We start from the raw sequence: 26868 nt of genomic DNA, 5'->3' as shown, positions 1-26868 counted from the left end.
CAGTGGAAACATAAGTATAGTTTGACTTACCAAGGGATAGTGAGTGCCAATGGCTCAGGTTCGAACCTCGGTCGTGAATACAACAGAAACCCTGCTCACAAGGAGCAACAAACGTTAGTATTACTGAAGAAATTGAGCATATAAGTATAGCGAGGAGAAGAGAGCTCGCCTGGTTGAGAAATTAGTCGAAATCAAGCCCAGGATCTGTCGTGAACACGACCTGGAAACAATAACGTCGAACAACAAGTTAAATCCAGAAAGAAACCACAATGAACTAGTATAAAAACAGTTGAAAGAAATGACAGAGACAACAATGTCCATAGAGCAAAGTATTAACCAGGTAGAAGAAATTACAACCGGAGGCGGACAAGGCGCCATCCTACAGCAAAACTTCGTTGCACACAAACCCTTTGCGCAGACCAAACCCTCACTGTAATCACCATGCAGAGCGAGAAACAAAGGTGACCGAATGCCGAATGCCAGGGTTTTTCCAAGTTCAATGAGCGGGAAACAAGAGTCGAGGTGAGTACAGCTAACCGTCACATTAAGGTCTGCCATAAATGTTCCCAGCTAATGTCGAGAAATATCAGTTGATTAACGTTTGATTAGTGTTTAATCATAAGTCGAATGATCATGCATTATTGTTAATAAGGCAAGGGCTAACCAGCCATATATTGTGTATTAAATGTTGGCCCATCTATGTATGTCAAGCAAGTCATGGGGGGCGCATACATATCCATGGAACGGGACTCCGGCGGCCACCTTGCGTTTCCGGTGACGACCGCGGGCCCTTGCCGTCCGTCCAGCTACACTTCGTGCCTCATAATAAGCCGATATGAGACTGAAAAGAAATGGTACGTCATGGTACGTCATGGTACATCTACACTTGATTGATACAACTACCGCATTCCTCCCGCGTGTAATTTTAAAATTTGGGCATTCCTCCTCCCGCCTGTAATTTTTTGAATTTTTAAAAATTTCAAGAACTTGCTCTGGGCTTCTTCCTCCCGCGTCGAACTTTTGAATTTTTTTAAATTTGTGAATTCTTTGGCCCCCGGGTAGCATAGTTATCTCAGTGGTTAGGAGGGAGATCTCACGAGATAGAGATGGTCTTTCTATTCAACAGGTATGAGAACTTTTCATTTATGCAATTCCTCCATATTTTCATAAAACGGTGGTGCTAGTAATTCGCTCTGGATGTTATTAACGCCCCACGTAGTAATATAGGCTCTTTATGAATATGCAACTAATATCTGAATCAAGAGATTTATCCCACAGGGAGTATGGTATTTCATATTGGATATTTCAGGCTCAAAACGAATAGCTGCGTCATGGTTTGCTTCCTCTTCCGTCGAAGGATGAAATTTGTTGGGAGAGTCGTTTCATTAAAGAAGAAAATTTTCTTATCAATATCGCATTATTAGATTTCAAACTCTTTTTTCGTGATGATTTCATAAGAATACATACTTCATTGATTTGCTGTATTTGTTTCTTGCGAGGCGCAACGATTTAAGCGGTAGCACTTAAATAGTTAAAGAGTTGAAGATTTTCTGGATTGGTTGTGAGACTGAGGCGTTGGGAGTATATCATTCGTATGGACCGATGCGCTGTGATTCCAATATGTGTTGCAAGGTTTAGTTTTCTTAAACTGATACACGTTTATGTGTTGTGAAGGTGCTCAAGAAGAGACGATTGGGAAGGAGTTGATCTGCTCATGTTGTGTTGGTGTTTAGACTGATACATGAATGTGTTTGGAGCAAGGGCCAACTTTTTTGGATGATCCAAGGAGCCAAAACGTCCGTTTAATAGGAAATTTTCTGCTTATCAAATTTGAAACTTTTTAGAGAGCCCAATCGGCTTTTATATTTTGAAGTGCTAGATTTTGTAATTTCGTAACAATGTTGGGTAATGGTTCTGTGCTATATTTCATGATATGAATAAATCTCACTATATTTTATGAGATTTTCATTTTGATCCGGGTAAAGTTATTTTAATGAAATAAATTTTTGGTTATTTATTTGGTTATTAATTTTATTTTTTTTCCATTTTAATTTGTAATTAATATTTGTGACAAGTGATTTTCGCTTTTTTCAAATTATATTATCAAACATGTGTTTAGATATAAATTTAAAATACATGAAAATATGTTTTCCATCATCATCCTATGGGGGGAATTAGTTACGAATGTGGGTAGTTGTAGTAAAATATATTTACACAGGAAAATATGTTTTCCATCATCAACCTTTGTCCAGAATAAGTAAGGAAAGTGTATAGTTATAAATTTAACTTATTTTATTCAAAATAAATTTTTAAAATATAATTACAAATAGTGTTATATAAAAACGCTTATAATTTATTGATTTTGTTATTTTAATGTATATAGTTTAAACAATTTAATAATGATTTAATTTAATAATAATTTTGTTATTTTAATGTATATAGTTTAACTGGCTTAATAATCAAGAATATTTATTTTTTAATCAAGAATATTTATTTTTTAAAATTATACATTAAATATGCATGTTTTTTTAAATTTTAATATTCAAATATTTATATAAAAATAAAAAATTATAATAATTTTATTACATTAAAAATGAAATAGTGATAATAATAATATTTTTTTATTATTTAAATATAATTTGATCTATTTTAAAATAATATAATGATAATAATTTATTATTACTTAAATATGATTTAATCTATTTTAAAATAGTAATAATAATAATATTTTTTTATTATTTAAATATGATTTAGTGTATTTTAATTTGTTATATCATTTTAAGTTATTTTAATTAATTTTCAAATTTTCATAATTTGAAAACTAAGGTGGAATAAAAATTATAATATTTATTTAATATATAATTATATATTTTATGAATATTAATACTTTGTTGTATTTAACTCAAATATGTATTATTTATTATTTAAATATTTGAATATGTATTATTTATTATTTAAATATTTGAATTTGTTATTGGTGTGTTTTTGAAAAAAATAATATAATAAATAAATAATATTTTATAAATTAAAAAGTAATAGAATATGATATTAAAATATTTACTGTATTAAGATGAAGATTTCAAATTTAATTTTTTAAAACTAAAATAGTTAAATATGTTTGTATATAAAAATTGAAATAGAAATAATATATTTATATTTAATTCAAAATATTTATCTAATTTTGACTTATCAATTTTAATAATTTTATACCTTAAAATTTGTAATTTATTTAATTAATATATAAAATATTGGGCATTACTTCATAAGTTCTAAAATATAAATGGTAAGAAATTTTTAATTCAAATTATTTTAAAAGGAAAAAGAAAAACAATCCAAAAAGAATTTGATTTTAACATGTTTTCAATATATTATTTATTTATTGGGTAATACTTTTTCATTTAAATATAATGATTATTTTGGATTTTCAATCTTTATGCATATTTAAGAATTGTCTAAAATTTGAGTATGATTGCTAATATTCACAAAATGAAAATCATGAAAATTAAATTTAAAAGAATAATATAATACTTAGGTATATAACAACTAACAATATTTTGAGGAATTTCAAATATATTTTGGAATTCATAACACAAATTCAACTAGAATTATGGCATTTTGAATAGGATTATTAGAGTTTGGAAAGTTTATTATGGATATCAAGGAAGTTTTGAAAAAAGATATAGCATATTCAAACAAATTAAATTTCCAAATTAAAGGAAACATCTTATTCTACTGTTTTTAGGGAAGCAAATCATTTCCTTATTTAGAGCATGGCTATGACTTTGTATCTACTGTATAATAAAAGGTTAAACCACATGGACAACATTGACTTTCTAAAATAGCTTCAAAGTCTAGCCACAACCACTTTTGAATCAAGTGGGATGGTATAAGGAGGCATTATCTTGGTTAGACCATGGAGGGATAATGGAAGAGATCATTTTGCACACTAAAAGATAATATTAGAAATTATGGTGCCATAAGGAGTTAGAGATATATACATTCTTAAAATAAGAACAAATTTTCATGAGCTTAATTCTCAAAACCTTTGAGTAAATCCAATTTTGAAAATATTTGTCATGCTTTCAACCTTTTTAACTTTTTAATTATGCAAAACTAAGTTGATGTTGAAATTTTTTTCTTGATGTATTTAAAGCATAGATAAAAACTTGTAAATAATTTCAAGTAATATTTTACTTACATTAAATCTAAAGTTCAAAACAATTGTTGCACTTTCAATTTCTTGACCTTTTTATTCAACAACACTATGACTATCTTGAAACACTTTTGCTTAAAGTTTTTGAAGTATAGAAACAAACTTCTAAAGAATTTCAAGTAAAAATTTATCTTCTTAAAGTTCCATAAAACATTTTTGGTCTCAATGCATATTAATCATACTTGCCATCATATATATTAGATTCATCTTAACTTGGATCTTTCAAACAGTGTGAAGAATATAACTTTTTAATCTAGAATCATTTAATTTTATGTTGCTTATTAAGAAATTTGACTAGTCTTTGTACTAGATAGATCAAGGTCTTGGTTAAATAGATTTAGGGTAATCTTTAATTATATTAAATGTTGTTACATATATTTTTAAAATAACGGGAAATCCTATCAGAATGCAGTTGTCAAACCAACAATGGGGACAACCATCACTGGCTACTATCCACAAATGCAAGTTGACTCATTATTGTTGTTCAAGGAAAACCATGCCACCTGTATTAGCCTATTGGTGGTCCGTAAGGTGGCATGGTTTCACTCCTTTCAGATGCCTCTCAGTCTTGGGCATATGTGTTTTCTTTTTCTTTTTTCCTTTCGGTTTCAAGAGTTATTTGAAACTTGTGGTCGTTGGGCACCATGTGGCTTTTTTTATAGTTAAGGGTGTCGGGATGTAAGGTTTATGTGGCAGGGTTCTCCACGTCTAAATTACTTTGGAATTCTTCTTGTTTTGATGGTTTTTGTTATGAGTGTTGGTGATGATGTTGTGGGATGGTGTTTTAAGTCTGGGGGAGACTATTTTTTGTGTTGTTTTTTGTTTCTTTATAGGTAGAGGAAGATTTAGTAGCTTCCACAGGTGCACTCCCTCTATTGCTACCATGCTTCCCACGCAGCTTATGCATTGTCTCCGGGGGGAGGTAGTAGTCTGCAGGGATATCAGAGGGTGAGGCTCTTCGCTCAATATTTTTCTACTACATATATGTAGTGCCACCAGAAGCAAGAAGAGAAATACGTAAGTTGGACATTGAAACTGGGTTGGAGAGGAAATCCTATTTTGATTCTGAAATCATGGACGAAGTGTCTACTTAGATTTCATACCCTAAACAGACTAGGGGAAGACAACAGTATTTGAACTCAGTGGCTTTACAAATGCATATGAAAACTCTGCTGGGGCACAATGTCTTCACCACCTTGGAAGAAATTAAGAGAATGTTGAGGAACAAATGGTTCACCATGGATAAATTGGATGCAACGCTCGCCCATGTGGATGGACACTTCTATAGTGAATCTGATAATGATGAACCTCCAAGATCAAGTGTTAGAGCTCTAGCTACTATCTCATCTTTAGATTCTGGTGACTCGTTCTGTCTGTCATTTCTTTTAGTTTTTTTGTTATGTATATCTAGTTTTTTTTTTGGATAGCCAAATAATATATCTTTTAGTATTCTCTATTTTTATTTGGATTTAGTTATAATTTTGAGTTTTGGGGCCATGGATTATGTTAGGAAATAATTTTGTTGGTATCTGGAATCCATGTGTTATAGTTGCTACAACAACGTAATTATGATTTTTTTATAATACAAAGTATTAGCTTACAAAAAAAAAATCTATATGGATCTACTCAAAAGTATATACAATGGGCACCCATTGGATACATAATTTAACTATACATCCAAATAGTTCCAACACTTGAAATTTAAGTAAATGTATAAGAAAATAAGACAAAAATACCACACACAAAAAATTATTTGTCTTCCTTTAAAAACACATAACTCTTATTTTATAATATTTACTATTACTTTATTATATTCTTTAGGAAGTCCATTTTATACCTCAAAGTTAATATAATAGGCAGCTCAATATGGAAGATACCTCGATAGAGATCAATGGATATTTGGATACTACATCGATGGGGATGTCGATGAAACACTGGACTAAGTTGGATCAGAGGGTGAAGAGCACAATGTAGTTATGTCTCCCAAATTAAGTATCACTAATTTTTTCAGGAGAAGATACAATGAAAGAATTGTGGAATAAGTTAGGGGCTTTGCATTAGTTTGTGTTCCTATTGAATAATTTTTTCTCAGAAAATACATTTTATTCCGTGAGAATGAAGGATGAAGATTTAATGATAGACCATTTGAACATCTTCAATATTGTAATAAGACAACTATTATCTATTGATATTAATATTTTAAATAAAAATAAGTGTATAGATTTGTTGTGTTCTTTGCTAGACTAGTTGGATATTTTAGTTGTTGTCATAGGTAGTAATGCAACTATTTTAAACTTTGATGAAATAGTCTCATCCTTCATATTTGAAAAGGTGAAATGGAAAAACATAGAAAGTCAGAATGCACATGCCTTATATAGAAGAGGACACTCCAAGGATATGAATAAAAATAATTCCTTATGTAGGAGATCGAAATCTAGAGGAAGACCTATATCTATTGGAAAATTTGTAGATGTGGGTTGGAGATGTGGAAAAGAGGGCATTACAAGAAACATTATAGATCAAAAATTGTTTAGAAAGGGAAGGGCACTGATGATACTCCTATAAAAGTAAAAACCTCTTTAGATCAAGTAGAGGATGTGTACTTGGATTCTTAAACCACGCATGTAAATCATAAGACATGGCTAGTCAACTTAGGTGCATCTTTCCATGTGACTATTCATAGGGAGTGATTTTGGGGCAATAAAAAGTATGATGGCAGTGATGTTTTCCTAGGATATTACTCAACAACCAAAATCATAAGGCGAAGAAAAGTCAAGTTGAATCTCATGTATGGAAGGATTAGAACACTCCTTAGTATTTTTCACAACCCATAATTAATCAAGAATTTGATTTATGTAAGAAAGATGAATGATGTAGGTGTAAAAATGGGGTTTGAAAAGGAAACCTATAGGATGGTTCGAGGAAAAATGTTGTGGGTGAGGAAAGTTTAGATTGGAACTCTATATGAGATGCTAGGAAACGTTATTAGTGATTGGTGCAATAGTTTCATTGATCCTGACAATGAGTTTGTAGAAGGAAAAACTAGGAAATATCATAGAGAAAGGCCCTTGAGTACTCAATGGTAAAGGTATGGTTAAAGATATGCCTAAATGCTCTCTGCATTTTTATTTATGTTAACAACACTATATAGGATGTTGAATCATGTAAGATTATAATGTGGTGCTATGAGGGAAAAATAATATTATATTTGGTATAAAATGACATGTTTGGACCTATTTCAGTTCCATCATTGAGTAAATCTATATATTATATCTCACTTATAGATGATTTTTTTAGAAATACAGGGATTCATTTCATTAGGAAGAAATATAAACTATTTGACAAATTTAAAGAGTTTGAGGCTTTTGTGTATAATCAGGCAAAGAAGATAACAGAGTTGTTGAGGAATGATACTTGAAGATTATTTTGAAGGATTAATTTGAGGAATTATATAATAAGTGCAATATACAAAAGAAGAAAGCTACTCCATACGCACCTCAACAAAATGGAGTTGTAGAAAGGATGAATAGGACATTGATCGAAAAAATGAGCATTAGGAGAAGAATTTTGGGTAGAGGCAATGGATATTGCATGTTATCTAGTAAGCTGATCACTCTCACCAACATTGGATGACAAAAATCCATGTGATATATGAATTGGAAAGAAACCAGCCCTTAAACAACACAAGGTATTTGGCTATGATGCTTATGTATACATTCCAAAGAAAAATAGGAATAAGCTTAATAATAAAGGTGAGAAGTGTAGCTCTATTGGATATAAATATGGTTTGAAAGGTTATAACCTTTAGATCCTAAAAACTAATAATGTTGTGTATAGCTGAGATGTTACATTTAACACTAAGATTTTACCATGGAAATCCATAAACAAAAAAGAAAATACTTAAAGATTTTTCGATGTGTTATTTATATACAATGTTACTATGCAATATGTATATCAATAGATTTTAGATTTTTGTGGTGTGTATACTTCGCAACATCCATAAACCCCCAATCTATTAATCCTATATTAAAATAAAATTGTAGTTCCTTAATTGTAATTGCAAAACAATGGGATGAAACACTATGCATTACAAAAATTCTAAAAGCCAAAACCGTGTGTTGAAAACCATTAAAACCGAATGCAAAAAATTACCCAAAAAAATTATTGGAAGTAGATAGGGAAGGTTATTTTACTCCCTGTGAGTCTCATACTGCATCCAATACATATGAGTTGTGTGTGGGATTATAACTTATAATATTAATATTAAAATCAATACACCTTATCCTACCCACCTCATAAAAATGAGCTTCTCCCCCACTAAGTGCATGACCATGGTTAGGTACTTAATGTAGAAGAACAAAATAAACAAAATGCATGACAAGGGGCTTCTTAAAATCACTTTCGAATAAACATTGATGGCTAACGCGAGGATGGCATCAAGACATCTAGTCTTGGTTTAATCAATGGGGATTGAGGAAACTATCATCATACAAGATACAAGAGATATTAATAATATTATTACATCTAAATTTAAATAGAATGAAGAGTTACAAAAGGAGAAAAAATTAAAATATACTACAAAGAGGTGGTCAACTATAATCTAAAATATTAAAAGTGTCTTTTAGTACTCACCAACACAAAGAGGAAAATCAACACTAAGAGGAAAATCAACACTAATAAAATATGAAGTAACTCTAATGAGCTACATACAAAATTTTGGAAAACACCATGTGATCGAAGAACCTCTTATCTTTGTGACACTAAGAGTGTTGGAGGTGAAAGACATTTCCTCTTAAAATGCCCTACATACACCCATATTAGAAATCAATTTAAAATATCTATTATGCCACTGACCCTCTCAATATTTAAAATGTTATGGTAATCTAAGTAAGTTTTACCTTTTTTAAAATCAAATGCACCAATTTTAATTTTAATCAACAATAATTATCATTATTACCAATTTAATTATGAAATATATGTGAAAAGTTATGTGTCATAACATTAATTCAAAAATTATATAAATGGAAAATCATATTTGTATTAAAATTTAATGCTAAGAAATTATATTTTATATATACATATATATAACATAAATTATATATTTATCATCATTATCAATTTAATTATGAAAAATATGTGAAAAGTTATGTTCCATAACATTAATTCAAAAATTATATAAAGGGAAAATCATATTTGTATTAAAATTTAGTGCTAAAAAAAATTGTATTTCATTTTTTTTAATTTATAATATAAATTATATATTTTGAATGTAGAGAGAAATCAAAATAATAATAATAGTTTCTTCATAAAAAAGTTATATTTTTATTAAATTAAAAGATATTGCATTAAGAGTGGTGAGGCGTTTTATATTTTATTATAGGGTATATGTTGTACCATAAATTTTTATTGAAAATATTTTAAAATTAAATATAAATTAAATAAAAAATAAATAAATCACTACAGATGTAACAACATTATAGCCTGGATCATGCCCTAAATTTTCCTTTTCTTGGCTAAGAGCTTGTCTTCCTTGAATATAAGGAAACATGTTACAAACCCAAGACCTAGAGGCATTTAGGAGTGAAACCATGCCCCCTTACCATACAAGTGACATGCTTTTCCTTGAATAACAATGATGAGCCAACTTACATTTGTGGATAACAGCCAATAATAGTTGTCCCCAATGTTGGTTTGACAATTGAGTTCTCATAGGTTTTCCCACTATTTTAAAAATGTATGTAACAATATTTAAAATAATTAAAGATTACCCTAAATCTATTTAACTAAGAATCTATTAAATATTGAGGCTAGAGAAATTTCTTAATAAGCAACATAAAATTAAATGATTCTCGATTAAAAATTTATATTCTTCACAATGTTTGACAGATCCAAGTTAAGATGAATCTAATATATATATGATGGAAAGTATGATTAAGACCAAAAATGGTTTAGGTAAATTTTTACTTGAAATTCTTTAGAATTTTGTTTCTATGCTTCAAAAACTTTAAGCAAAAGTGTTTCAAGATCGTTATAGTGTTGGTTGAATTAAAAGGTAAAAAAATTGAAAGTGCGGCAATTAGGTTTAAATTTAATCAAGTAAAATATTACTTGAAATTATTTACAATTTTGTATCTATTCTTGAAATACATCACGAAAATCATTTCAACATCACCTTAGTTTTGCATAATTAAAACCTTAAAAAGGTTAAAAGCATAACAAAAATTTTCAAATTTGGATTTACTCAAAGGTTTTGAGAATTAAGCTCATGAAAATTTGTTTTTAATTTTAACAATGTGAATATCTCTAACTCCTCATGGCACCATAATTTCTAATATTATTTTTAAACGTGCAAATGATCTCTTCCTTTACACCTCCATGGTCTAACCAAGATAATGCCTCCTTATACCATCCCACTTGATTTAAAAGTCGTTGTGGCTAGACTTTGAGGCTATTTTAGAAAGCCTCTTGTTGTCCATGTGGTTTTACCTTTTAATAGTCATGCTCTCAATGAGGAAATTATTTGTTTCCATAAAGAGAGTAGAATAAAATGTTTCCTTTAATTTGGATTTTTTTTTTTTAAATCTACTATATCCTTTTTCAAAACTTCCTCGATATCTATAATAAACTTTCCAAACTCTAATAATCTTATTCCCCATGCCATAATTCTAGTTGAACTTGTGTTATGAATTCCAAAATAGATTTGAAATTCCTCAAAATATTGTTGGTTGTTATATACCTAAATATTATAAATGATCCTTTTTAATTTAATTTTCATGATTTTCATTTTGTGAATATTAACAATCATACTCAAATCTTAGAAAATTCTTAAATGTGTATAAAGATTGAATATTTTCCTCAATTTAAACGGAAAAAATAGTCATTATATTTTAATGAAAAAGTATTATCAAATAAATAAATAAATAATAATTTGAAAATGTATTAAAATCATATTGGTTAATTGTTTTTCCTTTCTCTTTTAAAATAATTTGAATTAAAATTTATATTTCAAAAATTCGATGAAGTAATGCCCAATATTTTATATTTTAAAATTAAATTACAATTTTAAAAGTATAAAATTATTAAAATTGGTATGTAAAAATTTGACAAATATTTTAAATGAAATATAATTATATTATTATTGTTATTGTTAGTTTTTTTAACTTATATTTACAAAATATTTAACTATTTTAAATTAAAAGATTTAAAGTTGAAATCTTCATCTTAATACAATAAATATCTTAATATCATATCCCATTACTTTTTAATTTATATATCATTAATAAAAAATAATTTTTTTATTATATTTTTTAAACACCCCATAACAAACACAGATATTTAAAAAATAATAATTAAATAATAGATGTTTGAGTTAAAGATACAACATACTAATATTTATAAAATATATTACTATATATTAAATAAATATTATAAAAGTAAACTGATGTAAATAACAATTGTTTTTATTTCACATTAGTTTTTAGTTTTTAAATAGTGTGAAATTGAAAAATAATTAAAATAACTCCACATGATATAACAAATTAAAATATACTAAATCATATTTAAATGTTAATAAATTATTATTATTATTATTTAATTTTTATGTACCTATTTAAATCTATAACGTGTATGTATGTATATATATATATATATATATATATATATATAATTAAACCGTTTAAATTATATACATTAAGATAACAAATCAATAAGTTATAAGCATTTTTATATATTAATTATATTTTATGATTTTATGTTGAATAATATGTTCAAATTACTACACATATTTAAATTTATAACTTACAAAAATAATTATTTTTTATTATTAATCTGTTTAAATTATATACATTAAAATAACAAAATCAACCGATTATAAATATTTTTATATATTAATTATATTTTAATATTTTATTTAAAATAACCTCATTGATTCCCGACCAAAAATAATGATGGAAAATATATTTTCATTTATAAATATATTTTACTATATTTTAAATTTATAACTAAACACATCCTTCACGAATTTTTGGCAGAAGATTTTGATAGAAAAATATTATTAAATAAATATTGAGATAAACTTTAATGATATGGTGTGAAAAAGCCAAAATATCCTGTCACAAATATTAACTTGATATTTAAATGGAAAAAGCGATTAATTCATTAATTCTTTGGAAAAGAGTAAGTAAAAAATCTATAAGGCAGAAAATCCACGTAAGCGGATGCAGTTTAACTGAAGCGAATAAACCATCAAAAATTTCGATTATTTCCATAGAACCATTACCACACGTTATCATGAAATTACAGAATTTGTGTCTAAGACGAAGCAGAGCACTTCAAAATCTAAAGACTATTAAGGCTCATGCTCTCTAAAAAAAAATCTCACCAGAAGATTTCTTATTAAACCTGACATTTTGGCTCCTTAGATCATCCAAAAAAATATTTCCTATTAACCCTGACATTTTAGCTCCTTAGATAATCCAAAAAAGATGGCCCTTGTTCAAACACATGACTGTATCAGTCTAAACACCAACCCAACATGAACATATCAACGCCTTTCCAATTTTCTCTTTTTTGAGCACCTGCACAACACATAAACGCGTATCAATTTAAGCAAACTAAACCCTGCAACACATATTGGAATTTGTAATTCATTAATTCATACAAATGCTATGCTTCCAATACCTCATTCGCACAACTAATCCAGAAAATCTTCAACTCTTTTACTCTTTAAGTGCTACCCACTTAAATCGCTGCGCCTCGCGAGCAACAAATAGACCAAATCAATGAAGTACGCTTTATTATGAAATCATCGTGAAAAAAGAGTTTGAAATCTAATAATGCAATATTGATAAGAAGATTTCCTACTTTAATGAAACGATTCTCTGAACAAATTTTGTTTTACGAATTTCATCCTTCGACAGAAGAGAAAGCAAACCAGAACGCAACTATTCATTTCGAGCCTGAAATATCATACTCCCTGCAGGATAAATCTCCTGATTCAGATATTAGTTGCCCAACCATATTCATAAAGAGTCTATATTACGATGGGGGTGTTAAATACCATCCAAGTCTATATTAAGATGGGGGTGTTAAATACCATCCAGAGTGAGTTACTAGCACCATCGTTTTATGTAAATAGGGAGGAATTGTATAAATTAAGAGTTCTCAAACCTGTTGAATAGAAGGACCATCTCCATCTTTTGAGATCTCCTGGCCACTAAGATAACTATGCTAACAGGGATGCCAAAGAAAACGCAGAGCAGGTTCACCAAATTTTTAAAAAATAAAAGATTAGACGCGGGAGGAAGAAGCCCAGAGCAAGTTATGGAAATTTTTAAAAATTCAAAAAATTACAGGCGGGAGGAGGAATGCTCAAATTTTAAAATTACACGCGGGAGGAATGTGGTAGTTGTATCAATCAAGTGTAGATGTACCATGACATACCATTTCTTTTCAGTCTCATATCGGCTTATTATGAGGCACGAAGTGTAGCTGGACTGACGGCAAGGGCCCGCGGTTGGTGGGTCCCCGTCACCGGAAACACAAGGGGATATGTATGCGCCCTCCATGACTTGCTTGACATACATAGATGAACCAACATTTAATACACAATATATAACTGGTTAGCGCTTGCCTGTTAATAACACATTGTTAATCATAACAACAGACTGATATCAATAAAATTCATAAATCAAAGTACAGGTTGGTCCCATCACTTCTCAATAAAATATTAAGTTGGATTTGCGAATTTCTACTAGCCATCAGAGTCCATCAATTAAAGATAATACCGTCAGATTCCATCATCAGATTTGTGAATTAAAGATTATACCGGGCTTCTCAATAAAATATTACGTTGGATTTGTTGATTTGTGAATTTTGTGAGTTTTTACGCGGTACTAGATTTGTGAATTTTGTGAAGTTGGATTTGTGAATTTTGAATTTTTAGGTGGTACCGGATTTATGAATTTTGTTAATTTTTGTGAATTTTTACGTGGCTTCTCAATAAATTTTGTGAAGTTGGATTTGTGAATTTTTACGCGGTACCAGATTTATGAATTTTGTTAATTTTTGTGAATTTTTATGTGGCTTCTCAATAAAATATCACGTTGGATTTGTGAATGTTGTGAATTTTTATGCGGCTCTCAATAAAATATTACGTTGCAAGTGTGAATTTTGTGAATTTTTACGCAGATTCTCAATAAAATATTACGTTGGATTTGCGATAATTATCAAAGTTGATTTCTGAATTAAAGATTATATCATATTTGTGAATTTTTACACTTCCATTATTAGATTGATTTGTGAATTAAAGATTATATCAGATTATTTCTGAATTAAAGATTATATCATATTTGTGAATTTTTACACTTTCATTATTAGATTGATTTGTGAATTAAAGATTATATCAAATTTGTGAATTTTTACGGGGCTTTTTAATAAAATATTAGATTTGTTAATTAAAGATGATACGGTTAGATCTCATCATCAGATTTGATTTGTGAACTAAAGATTATATCATATTTGTGAATTTTTTGATTTTTTACGGGGCTTCTCAATTTAAAATGAATTTTTTATTATTATATATATATATATATATATTTCTATTTAATATATAAAATATATATCAAAATATATAATTATGTATTTTATTGTTTTAATTTTTGTTTTATTTGCGAATTTCTATATCAGAGGGCTTCTCAATAAATTCATACACATATTTGCGAATTCTACTAGCCATCAGATTTGTGAATTAAAGATTCAATAAATTCATATTGAATTAATCTACTAGTCATCAGATTTGTGAATTAAAGATTCAATAAATTCATATTGAATTAAAGATTACATCAGATTTGTGATCTCAATATATTCATATTTCATTTCATTCAAAGATTACTACTAGGCATCAGATTTGTGAATAAGATTACATTAGATTACGGGTTTCTCAATAAATTCATATTGAATTAAAGATTACATCAGACTTGTGATCTTAATAAATTCATATTTCATTCAAGGATTACATCTGATTTGCAATCAATAAATTCATGTCATTCAAAGATTACATCAGATTTGTGAATTTTTACAGGTTTATCAATACATTCATATTGAATTAAAGATTACATCATATTTGTGATCTCAATAAATTCATATTTCATTCAAAGATTACATCAGATTTGCGATCAACAAATTCATATTTCATCCAAAGATTACATCAGATTTGTGAATTACAGATTATATCAGGTTTGTGATTTTTTACAGGGCTTCTCAATAAAGTATTATGTCACAGCCTTGTGAATTAAAGATTATATCAGATTTGTGAATTTACTGGGCCTCTCAATTTAAAATGGAATTTATTTTTATTTTTATTTTTATTTTTTATTATATATATATATATATATATATATATATATATATATAGCAAATATTACATTAGATTTGCAAATTTCTACTGCCCATCAGATTTATGAATTTTTATGGGGCTTCTCAATAAAATCATATTGAATTAAAGATTACATCAGATTTGTGATCTCAATAAATTCATATTTCATTCACAGCAAAATATTACGTCACGGGGCTTCTCAATAAATTCATATTCTTCAATAAATTTATATTTCATTCACAACAACAAAATATTATGTTGGATTTGCGAATTTCTAGTAGCCATCATATTTTGGAATTAAAGATTACATCACACACACACACACACACATATATATATATATATATATATATATATATATTTATTTATTTTTTTAGAACGAAAAAGCTGAATATTATTATATGAGAGATATAAAGGTTCAAATATTACATCTGAAAAAACCCCATTTGAAACTAGTCAAAATATTACATCTGAAAAACCCCATTTGAAAGTAGTCAAAATGGAATCAGCATGGAAGCATTCCAGCTATCAGCTAAGGTAAAACAAGCTGTGACAAAATGTTCTGGGGGATCTCCAATAACAAAAAAACATGTGATCATAGAGAAACAGGAACCATAAGCATGATCAGTAGCATCATATACACCACCCATATACACAAGATAAACAAAAGCAGCCGCATAATGATCAAAAGACGCGTCCACCCTGTGAAGAAACAAAAATGATTTTCATTCACAACGGAAAAATATTACAATAGATTTGTGAATTTCTACTAGCCATTAGATTTCGGAATTAAAAGAATACAACAGATTTGTGAATTTTTACGGGGCTTCTCAATAAATTCATATTGAATTAAAGATTACATCAGATTTGTGATCTCAATAAATTCATATTTCATTCAAAGCAACAAAATATATTACATCAAATTTGCGAATTTCTAATAGCTAGCCAAATATATTACATCAAATTTGCAAATTTCTACTAGTCAACAAAATATATTATGTCATATTTAAATTCATATTTCATTCACAATAGCAAAAATTTGCGAATATCTATTAGCCACCAAAATATATCACATCAAATTTGTGAATTTCTACTAGCAAGGAAAATATATTACTTCAGATTTAAATTCATATTTCATTCACCAAAATATATTACATCAAATTTGCGAAATTTTACTAGCCAACAAAATATATTACTTCAAATTTGCAAATTTCTACTAGCCAGCAGATTTGCGAATTTCTACTAGCCTATCAGATTTGCAAATTTTTACTAGCCAGCAAAATATATTATGTCTTTGTGAATTTCTACTAGCCATTAGATTTTTGAATTTTTACAGGGCTTCTCAATACAATATCGTCAGATTTGCAAATTTCTAATGCGATTCTACTAGCCATCAGATTTGTGAATTTTTACGGGGCTTCTCAATAAAATATCGTCAAATTTGCGAATTTCTACTAGCCAACAAAATATTATGTCAGATTTGTGAAATTCTAATTTCTACTAGCCATCAGATTTGTGAATTTGTGAATTTTTACAAGGCTTCTCAATAAAATATGGTCGACTTTCTACTAGCCCACAAAATATATTACGTCAAATTTGTGAATTTCTACTAGCCAAGATTTCTGAATTTTTACAGGGCTTTTCAATAAAATATTACATATTTCTTCTGAATTTCTACTCGCCATCAGATTTGTGAATTAAAGATATCAAATTTGTGAATTTTTATGGGGCTTCTCAATAAAATATTACATCTTATTTCCGAATTTCTACTAGCCATCAGATTTGTGAATTAAAGAGATATGTGAATTAAAGAGTACATCAAATTTGTGAATTTTTATGGGGCTTCTCATTAAAATATTACATCAGATTTCCGAATTTCTACTCGCCATCAGATTTGTGAATTACATCAGATTTGTGAATTTTTATGAAGCTTCTCATTAAAATATTACATTTCCGAATTTCTACTAGAATTTCTACTAGCCATCAAATTTTTGAATTTCACTAGCCATCAGATTTGTGAATTATTTGTGAATTTTTACAGGGCATCTCATTAAAATATTACGTCAGATTTCCAAATTTCTCTACTAGCCATCAGATATTTGTGAATTAAAGATTACATCAGATTTGTGAATTTTTAAGAGGCTTCTCAATAAATTCATACGTTCGGGAATACTAGCTACATTTGTGAATTAAAGATTACATTAGATTTGTGAATTTTTACGGGGCTTCTTATTAAAATATTTCCGAATTTCTATTAGCTATTAGATTTTTGAATTAAAGGTTACATCACTTATTAAAATATTTCCGAATTTCTACTAGCTATTAGATTTGTGAATTAAAGATTACATCAGATTTGTGAATTTTTAAGGGGCTTCTCAATAAATTCATAGAATACTAGCTAGATTTGTGAATTAAAGATTACATTAGATTTGTGAATTTTTACGGGGCTTCTCATTAAAATATTACGTCAGATTTCCGAATTTCTACTAGCCATCATTTCTACTAGCCATCAAATTTGTGAATTAAAGATTACACCAAATTTGTGAATTTTTACGGGGCTTCTCAATAAATTATTGATTTGTGAATTTTTACTAGCCATCAGATTTGTGAATTAAAGATTTTCTACTAGCCATCACAAGATTACATCAAGTTTGCTTCTCAATGCCAACAGATTTGCAATTTCAATTTCTACTAGCCATCTACCTGCAATGGAATGTGTGGTACCTGCTTGATGGTGTAGCGCATCTCCTCCAACCATACATAGAACAAAACGTTTTTTTTTTCAAAAGAAAAAAACCAGGATAGATTTATATTAAGAAAATATAAAAAGTCTTTTGTACATAAAACAGATGAAAGAGCTAAACCCCCCACAAATTGTTGAGTAACAATAGACAGATAGTTCACAACACCTGTGACTGAAAACATAGAAAAACATAAGACTGATGAAAGAGCTTTATGAAAAAGCCCCCCACTATTGCTTGTTAACAAAAGACAGATAGATCTATCAACCAGTGACCCCACCAGGAAAAAGCCATGAAGCACAACTATATAGCCCGCTTGTCCAAAATTGGCACAAATAACAAAACTGGAAGAACTGAACCAGGAAAATAAACCATGAACCACATCTTTTTAGCCCGCTTGTCCAATGATGCCACAGATAACAAAACTGGAAAGAGACAGCCCTCGGCAGAACCATCGATGTCGGAAGATATGCAACCGCAGAGTCAAGGAGCATGAATATTTTGCGAGAGGACGGATTGGTGAGAAGATTCTTGGAAAGCCAGAATCTTATGAAGAACAGCATGTAGAGGATCCTTTGAATCTTGGAAGATATGTGCATTTCGCCAGATCCACAAAAACCAACAGGTTATAATAAACAGCGACCTCCAGGATGGGGACTGCCTACTCCACCATAAAAAAGCATCCTGAACAGAAGAAAAAATCATGTAAGGAAACCCGAACTGTAATGACAAATCATACCAGATTTTAAGGGTCGAGGCGCATTGAAAGAACATATGCAGATTTGATTCCACATCGTTGAGGCACATGGGACACCTGCTCGGCCCCTGCCAATTCTTTCTCTGAAGGACTTCCCAAGAAAGATTTTTATTCCAATATAACAGCCAGGAAAAGATGATCATTTTGAGAGGACATGAAGCCTTCCAGAAGCGGGAAGGGAACAGCGGAAAAGAACCCCCACCAGTGACAGAGATCAGATCGGCGTATATGAGCTTCACGCTTGCAGGCTGATTGGATCTACTAATACACCAAACGAGAAGGTCTTTTGTGCCCGATCGCTTGATACCAAGGTTGCTGAGACTAGCTTTAGCCGAATTCCATAGTGGGACCATCGGAGGAGGCAGATGCAATTCCTCCCCTTCTTTCCACACCGGAAAAGATCCAGACCACTCCTTTATCAGTCTATCCCATGTAAAATATCCCATCCTGTGAAGATAGAGGACCAGCGGCAGAGGAAAAGAGAAATTCCGAGCACATGAACAGGAATCATAACCAATGAACATACAAGAGCCTGAGAAGAGATTCCAGCTTAAATACTCCATAAATAAATGCTGAACTTTCCTGAGGCTCTGCCAAATCGAGGATCCACTCCTAATACCAATGGACTTCCTCCTGTACCAGTATTCGATGCCCCTTCCTCTTAGATATTTACCTTTTATGATTCTGCTCCACGGCCCATCACCGAACAAGCCACGATGGAGAGACTTACATAGGAGAGCATTACCAAAGATGCGCAGGTTGAGAAGACCCCATCCACCAGCAGATTTCGGTTTTGATATAGCCGCTAACTTAACCAGATGCAATTTGTTCTGAACTGCGCATCCACCCCAAAGAAAATTTGCAATCAGCCTGTTCATGTGATTAATGGTGCTTGAAGGGAGATAAAAGATATGCGCCCAATAAACAGAGAGCTGAGACAGAACAACCTGGACAAGAACAAATCTGCCAGCCAAAGAAAGAAGTTTATACTCCCATCTTGAGATCCTTTTATAGAATCGATCCAAGAGCCATAACCAGTCAGATTTTGCGTTTCCTTTAGCCTTTAAAGAAAATCCCAAGTATTTGAAGCCTTGCGATATAGAAACAGGAACAATACTCAGCAGCTCAGCTATCCAAAGAACTAAGTCCATATTTGAATCATTATGATATAAGAAGGACTTTCCCCTGTTTATAAACAGACCAGTGGCTTTCTGAAAATTTATAAGAATATCATTAATGCATAACCAAGAAGCCTTGCAGAGCATAGCCAAGATAAGGACATCATCCACGAAGAGATTATGTGAAAGGGAGACCTGCTTGCAAATCTTAACCGGGCGGCATCGCTTCTCCGCTACTGCTTTATTCAACTGCAAGCTAAGACAATTCATGACCAGAATAAAGAGTAATGGGGACAGGGGACAACCCTGTCGAAGACCTCTCTCTGCCTGAAAAAAAGGAGAGGGGATTCCATTAACAATCACTGAGTATTTAACATTTTCAACACAGCTCATAACCCAGTTAATACTTGGGGACTTTAGTCCAGTTTTCGCCAGCAGGATTCTTAAAAAACCCCAATCCACGCAATCATATGCTTTTTGCAAATCAATCTTGAGGATGGCCGCGTCCGTATTCTTAGACTGCATTGAGAATAAAGCTTCTTGTGTCATGGCGACCGCATCCAAGATAAATCGGCCCTTTAAGAAGGCATGTTGATCCCTCGAGATAAAGGCATTTAGAGCAGGCTTCAATCTTTCTGCGATGATTTTAGAGGATAATTTAAACAAGATGTTGCAGAGCGAGATAGGCCTGAAATCATGGAAAGTTTCAGCCCTGTACTTCTTTGGAATCAGAGCAATAAAAGTTGAAGAGGTGGCAGAATGTATGCTTCCCGACATCCTAGAGGCGTCAATCATCCGTAACAAGTCCATTTTAATAAGATCAAAGAAATGGGAGAAGAATTCGATTGGCCACCCGTCCGGTCCCGGACTTTTATCCTTTTTAAAAGACTTGATGGCGCTCAAGAGCTCTTCCTCGGATATTGGCTTTATAAACTCATCATTTGCAGCATCATCAAACATTTCCGGAACCAGTTCTATACCCCACATGGCGTCTTGAAAGAGGACCTCCCTTCTTTTAAACTGGGTTTGAAAAAATCTCACGGCCTCCCTTGTGATCTCCTCCTGAGATATGAGTATATTTCCCATTTCGTCTTTTATGCTCCAGATCGTGTTCATTTCTCTCCTTGCATTTGCAAACTTATGGAAGAATCTCGTATTCCTGTCTCCTTCTTTGAGCCAAATGGCTCTGCTCTTGAGACGCCAAGTTGCCTCCTCCTTTTGCAAGATCAATTGTTTCTTTTTCTCCAAATTCCTTATCATAATTTTCCTTTCAAAAGTTTGACTGTTGGGATCGGCTGAAAGTGAAAGAGATTCCAGCTCCCTTCGTGTAATTTCCAGCTCATATTTATCCAGTCTCCTCCTATGATTTTGCCAATCTTTCGTCACGACCCGCAGACTATCCATCTTTACACGGAAAGGCATATAAGGCGCCATTGCGGATTCCTGGATGGAATTCCATTTGCTGGAAATTAATTCATTAAAGGATGGATCAGCCAAATGTATCCTATTAAATTTAAAGGGATATCCGAGCCTGATGACATTTTCGCGCCATTTTAAGAGAATGGGTCTATGATCTGAAGTGTGATCACTTCCAATTGATAAGACTGGCATTCCCATATTCCCAATAATGCCGACATGCAGAATGACTCTATCAATTCTCTTAGCTATGTACGCCTGCCCGGTCCTGCTATTGTCCCATGTTGGACTCATTTTTTCCGGAACGATGTCAACCAGATCCCTGTTCAACAATTCTTTTCTGATTCTGTCAGCCATTGAATCAATTTTCCTGCAATTACCCCAACAGTCGTCAGAGCTCAGAGCTAGATTGAAATCGCCAGCCATCAGGAGAGAGTCAATCTCAAGAATATGAGAATCAAAAAGCCTTTCCCAGAAAGAAAGTCTGTTTTTATAAGGAGCGTAGACATTCAGCATGTTAAAAACAAAAGCTCGACCCCTGAGAGATGCTGTTATTAGTATTCCTGCACTGCATTTATAAGCTACTGCCCTTATCCAGGCTGGATCCCACATAACAACAAGACCGCCAGACTGACCATTTGCATCAGTGGAAACCATATACCATTTCGAAAACATTCTCCTAAAATATGCAATCGACACATAGCTGGGATGCATGGTTTCTTGGATAAAAATGACCTTTGGATGTGCTCTGGTGAAAATATCTTTTAGCGCATTAAATTTTGGGGCTGCGCCTAAGCCCCTGATATTCATTGAGATAAGAAAGGTCATTTTGATGAGTCTCCAGCCATGTATGCTCTAAGAGGCTGAAACTCAGATGACTCCAAGACAGGAACTTCCACTAATGATAGATTCCTCACTCCTTGCGATGTGACTACAGATCTTCCCCTAAAATGGCGGCTGCCCCCTTTAGACTTCTTCCTGACTGTTATATTTTTGGCGGAATTTGGGCTGATGGTAGGAATGGGCGAGCTGATAGGTTTATGAATGGTCAGAGGTTCAAGATCCAGAGATGTCCTTTTAAGGAGGAAATCAATGTCACTATCAGGATTATTGACAGGGGATTCAGAGAGCGTATCTTCCAAACAGGGCATGTGACTGTGATCAATTCCATGTGATTGAATTGGCTTCTTCCCTTTTATGTCAGCAGGGTGAGCTTTGACCGGAGACGGAGAGGAGGAGGATATCGGTATAGGGAGAGAGCCAATAACAAAATCCCTCTGATTCATATCTGGGGGAGATGGGACAGGGATATCCTCACGGGGCTCCGGAATATGAGCAGTTATATGAGGCGAAGAGATAACATCAGCTCGACCAGGAGGATCTTGTAAGGAACAACAGAGATCAGGCTGAGGTTGAGGATCATGGTCAGAGAGATTAAGGTTCTTATTTGAAGCATTTCGATCCTTTCGTAGAGAAGACAACCGTACCTCCAAGGACTCCCGAGAAGGCTCAGATTCTGATATCCTGTCTCGATTAAAAGATGATTTCTTGTTCCTTCTGGAGAAACGATGACTGCAATTTTTGATCAAGTGTCCCGTTTTATGACAACCGGAGCACCTGAAAGGAATGCCCCAAAAGTCTAACCTTTGATGGATATTAGAGCTACCCCATAGTATCTCCAAATGATCCGGATATCCACCTTTAAACGGCTTCTCTATTAAGATCCAGGCTATTCGCTTGTCTTTCTCCCCTCTGCACCAGGGATCTACATACACAAACTTACCAATCGAATTACCTATCATAGAAAGGGTTTCCTCTGACCATAGTTCCAGCGGCAGGTTCGGGAGTTTCACCCATATCAAGCTGTTTGATGGGGTGTTCTTTAATGGGTCGAAACCAGTGTACCAGCGAGAGAGAGCCAGGAAACTTCTTCCAGAAACCCAGGGGTTATTAAGAACCAGCTCAAGGTCGGCTGCTTTTAGGAAATGGAATGAATACCATTCCTTCATGAGCCGAGAGATAATAGGAGTATACCCTAGCAAGGGAGACCATTTGTCCGACAACCATTTTCTCATATCCAGATCGTCCATTTCGGGAAATTGCCACTTTCCCACCAGAGCAAGATTCTTCAGGCTGTCGATTCTTTCAGATAGGGTGGCACCGTCTACAGAGACAACTTTCGGAGGAGGGGCTGTCTTAACAGGATGCTTGGATTTGTTGAATAGACGAGAGGGGGAGCCAACTTTTCTGAAGGAGTTCTTATTAGACCGGTGCGATTCGATACAGGTTGGATTAATTATCATTTCTTCCACCATTGCTTGCCAGCCTGTAAGGGAAGAGGCTTTTTCCCGCGCCTCCTCAGCTTGGATGGCAGCCTGTACAAGTGCCCTCGTGGCAGATGAGTCAGACTCATCCACCATCATAAAGTATGATATGACTCAGCCTGACCAAACGACGGCGCTATGGGATCACCCACCCCAGCACCAGTACAGGCGCAATCCTATCCGATATCTTTCAGAACAGACCCCCAAAAAGAGTAAAGCCCAGAGAAATAAGGAAATTAAATGATCCCGATCAAGTCCGTGGATCCGATCCAGAGAAAAGTACACAGAAAGATAGGAGGACTTAATGAGGATCGACGAGATGTGGCGCAATTTGCAAGTAAGAAAACTCCAGAAAGGAAAATGGGGGCGGTTCAACTGTCAGTCTAGGGAGAATAACCTTAAGAAATGACAGTACAGGACAGAAAAACCATACCATATTCAATGAGGACAGGTATACTTATCAGGAAAAAAAGTACCAGAGCAAGCTGTGATAGACAGAGACTGAAATCTGTCCGAGAAATTTGAATTTTTCAGGTCATCGGAAAAGATAGGAGACTCTAATCCAGAGAGGTTTTCCGACCATTAGATTTAAACCAGCTCTTGACAGAGGAAACGAAGATTGAAACTCTATGCCAAAGGATAGTTTTGGCAGTCAATACAACAGCAGATGAGTTGAAAAACACACCACCAGTTCCCTATTCTAATGCGAAAATCAGAGCAGGGACTGTAAAAAACTATGGAATTCTTTATCTTACTAAAAATTGACTTCAACATTTCTAAATCAAGATCACTAAAAGGCCTATTTCAGCTCCATATATATGAACCAGCATTCAGAACCAGAGCCTGAATACGCAATACCATATAAATGTTAACCTAAAACCGGATATTACATTAAGCAAGAGAAGAGAAAAGAAAAACTGACCTCACTGGAGCAATTACCGGAGCAGCAGGAGAGAGCGACCTTGATCATTCCAGAGAGAAAACTTATCGAAGAATAGGAGAAACCCATAAAAAGCAACCCAGATTTACAGAAACCAGAGATAACAGATCCCAGAAGCAGTCCAGGTTGAAACAACCAAAAGCCGCAAGGCCCCGGATGTGAAGAAAACACGGGACGATGTACCAAAGGAATATTTATGTGCTCAGGGAGCAACGTAAAACCATCTAACCCCGCTCCAGGTGTCCATGCATGTATTGAAAACTTGTAGGAGACTATAGATAGGTGTTTGAAAGCTGACACCCACCCAAAACTCTTAAGCCAATCATCTGTAAGATTAACTGAAAGTGCATGCAGGAAAAACACAAGGTGGCTAACGCTTGTGAGAAGTCTTGCGAGCCATGTCAAGCTCCCGCCAGATGCCTAGCCATAACGAGTGTCCAGCTGCCTAAAGGCTACTGTAAATGCATGCACAGAACCTCGTCGAAAACAAAAGGTGGCGGAAGCTTGTAGACAGTCTTATGGCCATAAAATTGACCGCATAAACTCTCGACAGAAGTGATGAGCCCCAAAAATGGATAATTATTTGGGCTCATTCAACCTCCTAATTCGACTTAATCCACCATTCTCATTAGTTTATTGCATGTTTTTTATTATATTTATGCTAATAGAGTGAATTGGGTTAGTCATTATGCCAACAAGTCTAATGTGTGCTTTGTGTAGCCTTTTTGGTCAATTTGGAGACAAAATTGAAGGTCTTAATGAGCACTTGGCAGCCAAATTCGTGGGAGAACAAGGGAGAGGATTTGTAGGAAGGTGTCCCCTTCATTTATGGGCCCTTACTTCGAATTCTCCACCAATAGCTTGGAGTTCAAGGGCCACCAAATCAATTAGGACAAGGGCAGCCAAGCAAGTCAAGTAGGACTGCTGTTAACTACAAGTTTTGGGCAGCCGAGTCCCTAAAGTTTAGGAGGACTTTTGGGGTCCTCAATTTGTATAAATAAGAAGACTTAGGGCCTCATTTTGGTTAGCTAGTAGTTGGCCAATGGTTAGTCATTTTGTAGGCAGAAGTTAGCTAGTTTGTATTTCGATTTTTAGGCAATAGATTAGCTTTGCTTTCAGCTCATTTTCAAGTTCTCCTTGTGGACAGTTTTGATGTAACTCTTCTTTTCTTGCTCAATAAAGATGAATCCTGCTTTGCACCAGCTCTAAATCTCTCTTAGGAGGCTGTAGCTCTTGGGGTTGGGCCCATCTCAAGCGCCCAATACCTCCTTTGTTTATCTTTATGTGTTTTTGCTGCATTCTTAGAATAAAATCTGCTATTTAGATCTAAATCTTGTTTTGTTATTTAGTTTGTTTTTTGATGAGTAAAATAGCTTTTCATGCTCAGATTTAGTTGATAGATTGTTAACAGAAAAAGCTTCAAGGAAAGGGCCAACAAACATCAGTGGTTTCACCTCTCCCTCAGTGGGATCAGGAGCTGTGACTAGGCTGACTTTGCTGCCCACAAAAACACTGACTTTGCTTTGCCATGCAATCATTAGTGTTTGGTTTTCATTTGCAGAAGTTGGTTCCATGTTCAGATCTTTGAATGCTTCATTGCATAGTTAATATACATGGTTTCCTTGCAAATAAAGCTGTTGTCCATTCTTGTTACTGTTAGCTAGATCATATTAGGGTAGCATAACTAGATCTTTGTTTTCTTGCATGTCTTTGTTGGTTCAGTTGGAAACACAAATTGCAGAGCACTTATACCACTTCTCTATCTACCCAGACTCCCTCAAACCCATCTTCTCCATCTCCTAACTTGGTTTCTTGCCTCACCTTGCCACATTGCCCTCATAACCCTACCTTTTGTGCAGCATTATTCCAGCCTTCTTGGAACAAGTACAGCCATCTACACCTTCTCCTCAACTCCATCCTCCAAGTCTTGAACTCCCCTACACTCCTATTTCACCTCCATACTCATTCCTCCACCTTTTTCCCTC

Source organism: Pinus tabuliformis, chromosome 4_2 (genome assembly GCF_031772625.1).
Source record: "Pinus tabuliformis cultivar Carrire ecotype Pingquan chromosome 4_2, CPIR1, whole genome shotgun sequence".
Classification (NCBI taxonomy): domain Eukaryota; kingdom Viridiplantae; phylum Streptophyta; class Pinopsida; order Pinales; family Pinaceae; genus Pinus; species Pinus tabuliformis.
This window is presented reverse-complemented; position numbering follows the sequence as displayed.